Raw genomic sequence first — 5,408 nt, 5'->3', positions numbered from 1 at the left:
CAGGGGAGGCGGTGCCAGAGAGAAGAAGGAGAAGAGGAGAAGAGGTTGGATTTCTACCCCATGGCCCTTCACTTGGAGTCTCAGAGCGGCTCACAAACTCCCTTCCCTTCCCCTCCCCTCCCTACAACAGACACCCTGGGAGGTGGGTGGGGCTGAGACAGCTCTGACAGGGACTGCTCTTTTTCAAGGACAGCTCTTATCAGAGTTAGGCTTGCCCAAGGTCACCCAGCAGCTGCAAGTGGAGGAGTGGGGAATCAAACCCGGTTCTCCCAGATTAGAGTCCGTGCACTTAACCACGACACCAAACTGGCTGGTGTAGTTTATCTTTTATTGTTTTTTATCATTTATCTTTTAAGTCTATCAGTTAAGTCTATTAGTTTATCATTTATCTTAAGTCTGGATATAGAACTAGAACTATTGGGCCCTCACATTCTTCCTTGTGGCCTTGCGACTGGAACAGGAGTGCATTCCAGGATCAGGACCATACGGTTTGACTTCCTCTCTACCTTGATTGATCCCAACAAAGAATTCTTACACCTGTGTTGGAGGAAGTTCCTTTATAAAGGGAGTAGTAGGTTGTAGGCTACTTTTTTTTGACTGGTGTTCTCTGATAGAGGAGCAAATCCGGATTTCTCTGGAGGTGAGCTGAGTTACTGAAGAAGTGTGAGGTGGTTTATTTTTAGAAATATCATTGCCCGTTATTTACCTGATTTACACGAATTAGAAGGCCTGGAAATTATCTTCCTTCGTATTTGATTGTCCTCATTTGTGACCTAAAACATCTGGCTTGGAAGAGCATGGTATGCATGCACTGGTGAAGTCGAAAAGGAAACCAACGAGGAAAGGGGCTTATCTATAGACCATTAAAAAAAAAAAAGTGCTGTTTGAGGTGTAGAAAGTAGAATGTATTTATTTTTAATCTATGTTATTTATAGGAACATTCGAGAGCCAGTTTGGTGTCATGGTTAAGTGTGCGGAGACTAATCTGGGAGAGCCGGGTTTGATTCCCCACTCCTCCACTTGCACCTGGTTGGATGACCTTGGGCAAGCCATAATTCTGGCACAGCTGTTCTTGAAAAAGAGCAGTTTCTGTCAGAGCTCAGTTCCCCTGGAGAAAATGGATGCTTTGGAGGGTAGACCCTATGAAATTATACCTGCTGAGTCCTTCCCCCCCCCCCCCCCGCCCAATGCTGCCCTCTACAGAATCCACCCCCCAAACCTCCAGGTATTTCCCTCCTTAGAGCTGGCAACCCTACATTCCCCTCAGTGCCTGTTGGTAGGCAACTAAGCTTGGTCCTGTCACCTACTTTGGCCTTTGGGAGAAAACACATTGGGGCCAGTCCTGATAGGGTTGCCAACTCCAGATGGGAAATTCCTGGAGATTTGAGGGATGGAGCCTGAAGAGGGTGAGGTTTGAGGAGGGGTGGGACCTCAGACAGGTACACTGCCATAGACTCCACCCTCCAAACCAGTCAGTCTCACATAGGGAACCATTGTTGCCAATCTCCAGGTGAGGGCTGGAGAGCACTCAGTATTACAACTGCTCTGCAGAAGGGAGGGCAGAAGTCAGCTGAAGTCAAAGGGGCAGATAATGGTAGGTTGATGGCTAGCTGGAAAGGAGATGGGGTTGCCAACTACATGCTGACAAATTCCTGGGGATTTGATGGGTGGAGCCTGGAGAGGGTGGGGTTTGCAGAGGGGTGGGACCTCAGACAGGTAAAATGCCATAGCCTACACCCTCCAAACCAGCCATTTTGTCCTGGGTAACAATTGCTGCCAATCTCCAGGTGAGGGCTACAGATCACTCAGGTAGCAGAGATCAGTTCCTCTGGAGAAAACAGTGGACTCTGTCATTATACCCTGCTGAGGTCACCACAGCAAATTGACACTGTTTGCCCAAAGCCAGAGCACTGCCCCAGAGCCTCTTTCTAGATCCCGTTGTATTGCTTTCACAACGGGCTTTACTGCTAGTCCCTTTATATCTACCATAAGTGACAGCAGACGGAATAGTATTGCATCTAGCAAGGGCAAACGCTCGGCGCAGTTGTGGGGCACGGAGGGCTGATAAGTAAGAAGGCAGGCGGCCAATAATGGGGAGAATCCCAACATTCAAGGGGGAGCAGGATTTATTTGCATCGCTGACTAGTTTTTACATTTCACTATCCAGGAGCTGCGGTGGCTCAAGTGGTTAAGACGCTGAACTGCAGGCTGTGGAAGGTCAGTCGTTCAGCAGTTTGAGACCCGGGTGCCGCAAGACGGAGTGAGCTCCCGTCTCTAGTTCCAGCTCCTGCCAACCTAGCAGTTCGAAAGCAAAAAATTGCAAGTAGATAAATAGGTACCGCTTCGGTGGGAAGGGAACAGCGTTCCGTGCGCCTCGGTGTTTAGTCGTGCCGGCCACATGACCACGGAGACGTCTTCGGACAGCGCTGGCTCTTCGGCCTTGAAATGGAGATGAGCACCGCAACCCTAGACTCGGACTCGACTGGCTTTCAAGCAAGGGAACCTTTACCTTTATCCAGGATTCTGGGTTTGATTAACTGATATGTGTTTGTGAAAGATAGCATGTACAGAGGATCCACGGATACTCCCATTTGTAATTACTTTCTCCTCTGTGTAAGCAGTCCGTTTGGACGAGATAGATTCAGACAGCATTGGGTGTATGTAGCTCCCACAGTCAGCAGTGTAGTGTAGACAAGACTGACCTCCGTGGCCCAAGGGAGGCACCTTCATGCGTGTTCATGTGTTCCTTAGTTCAGGGCCACTTGGTGCGGAAGGAACCCAGTGCAGATGTGGGAAGACAATTATATCAGAGGCCTGACTCTCCTCCCCAGCACCTTGGCGGATCTCGGGGCCACCGCCAAACCGGAGAGCGTGTCTTTGGAGGAGGGAGACCGAGACGAATGGGACCTTGACTCCGTGGTGGACGCCTGCACCTCTGCTAGCCACCTGCTGGACTTGCAGGAGGACGTCGGCTTCTTCCTTTTTCTTAACAACCTCTCCGAAGTTGCTTGGGAAATGAGGTCCGTTCTGAGGGCGGCTCAGACGTGGGGGGCCGCCGAAGTCGCTGACCGAGTCGGGCAGACCCTGAGGCCGTTGTGTGGCGCGGTGTCTCGCTTGGCCGCACAGAAGACTTATGGGACTCTGCTGAGTATGAAGAACTTCTTAGAGCATGTTGCGGGCCACGTCTGGGGTAGAAAGGATTGCCTAGAACATCTGGCCGCCCTCCACGAACACCTGGGGGAGCTGCAACCCAGAAGCCGTCTGAACTACCTGAAGATCCTTCATTTCGTGCTCACGGTCCACCGCCGACACCTGGTGTGGTTGTCCATCCACCCCTTGATTGAGAGAAAGCTGGGCAGAGGGAACTTGTTTGTGCGGCTGACCCACATCCATATAGATCTAGAGGGAGCCCACCTGTTTCTGGAGACGATGCAGGAGATTCTTGAGAGATTCGACCATCTCCAGGCCATTGACCTCCACGGTTAAAGGTCCGGCGCAAATGCCTCACCTGCGCCTATGGGACCGGGTCTCTCCTCATCCACACTGGCCAGGGACAGATACTATTGGAACCCACAACTTGGGAGGTGTTCCACCTCCAGTGCGCTTTGCAGTGCGCAGATGAGCGAATATGTAAACTGCTATTGGATTCGGCAGCTCCCGCGGCGCCGAGGTTCCGAAATGGCTTTTTTGCTTTTAACCATTTGGCTTTAGTAAAGGTTCAGAAACTGGTAGTGTTGTTCTCTCCTGTGGTCAGCTGACAGACCTCCTTTTTCAGTAAATATCATTTGGGTCGAAGTTCTTCAGGATGGATTTTGATTGAACAGAACTCTTTAAGTGTCCGGAGGAAACAAAGGGTGGTTGGTTTCTGTAATGACTTATTACACGTGGTAAATAACCTGTCCTTCATAAGCAATGCTCCCGCTAAGCTGTGAAGCCTGTGAGGAAAAATTCTACTGTTCCACCCCCAGGGCGCTTAGTAATGCGCAGATAAGCTAAAATGTAAACTGCTATTGGAGTCCAAAATGGCCTTTTGTTTTTAACCATTTGGCTTTAATAAAGGTTCAGAAATTGGTAGTGGTTCAGATTTCAGTTTATTGCCTTTAGCCATAGGCCGTTACAGTGACAGAACAATATAACAATGGCATCTATATAAACTTCTAAAACCAGAAGAATTAAAAACTAAGTTAGGATACAATAGTGTTCTCTCCTGTGGTCAACCGACAGACCTCCTTTTTAAGAAAATGTAGTTTGGGTCAAAGTTCTTCAGGATGGATTTTGATTGAACAGAAGAACTCTTAAGTGTCCGGAGGAAGCAAAGGGTTTTGGGTTTCTGTAATGACTTATAATGCATGATATAATAACCCTTCATAAGCAATGCTCCCTCTAAGCTGTGGAGTCTTGTGAGGAAAAATTCTACTCTGTGAGCTGCTGGCATTAAAGTGGCGAGTGAGCGACTTGGCTACTGCCTAAATTGGTTTGCTCTGGAGCCGTCTCTTCCCGAGCTAGGACAAAAACGCACGAGCCGGAGGCTAAATAACTGTGAGCTAGCTCACACTCACTCAGCTTAGAGGGAACAGTGTTAATAAGACAGTAGGGTTGCCAACCTCCAGGTGGGACCGGGCGATCCCCCAGAATTCCAACCGATCAGGTAACAGGGCTCAGTCCCCCTAGAGAAACTGGCTGCTTTGGAGGGTGGACCCTGTGGCGGTTTATCCAGCCGAGGTTCCTGCCACATTGAGATCCAGGCTCCACTCCCGAATCTCCAGGAATCTCCCAACTTGGAGTTGGCAAGCCAGCCGTTCCATGGAGGCTTGGCCTCAGCATGGCTGCCAGCAGAACCCCCTGCACCTTTAGCATTTGTCAATGGAAGAAGAAGAAGAAGTAGAAGAGATTGGATTTGTTCCCCGCCCTTCACTACCTGAAGGAGTCTCAGAGTGGCTCACAATCTCCTCCCCCTTCCTCTCCCCACAACAGACACCCCTGTAAGGCAGGTGGGCGGAGAGACCTCTCTGAGCCCCACCTGCCTCACAGGGTGCTTGTAAGGAGATTGGAAGCCGCTCTGAGACGCCTTTGGGTAGTGAAGGGCAGGCTATAAATCCAATCTCCTCCTCCTCCTCCTCCTCTGCTTAAAGGGTCCCTTTTAAAGTGAGCGTATGGTTTAAAAATATATTATTGTGTGTACACAAAATAAGTATACCGGTTGAGTTAGTTGACAATCCCTTCTCTTAAGCACCTGTCTTCATTTCCGAGGCCTCTAATGCACTTTTACAAAGGTGGGGGGGGGGGCTTACTCTCCTGGGTGTCCTGATGAAAGGTCCCTTCTGGTGCAATTTTGATAGGAACATAAATAAGAACATAAGAACGTAAGAGGTGCCAATGTTGGATCAGGCCAGAGGGCCTTCCAGTCC

The sequence above is a fragment of the Gekko japonicus genome, unplaced genomic scaffold (assembly GCF_001447785.1).
Source record: "Gekko japonicus isolate JY-2015 unplaced genomic scaffold, Gekko_japonicus_V1.1 scaffold2086, whole genome shotgun sequence".
NCBI classification, from domain to species: domain Eukaryota; kingdom Metazoa; phylum Chordata; class Lepidosauria; order Squamata; family Gekkonidae; genus Gekko; species Gekko japonicus.
This window is presented reverse-complemented; position numbering follows the sequence as displayed.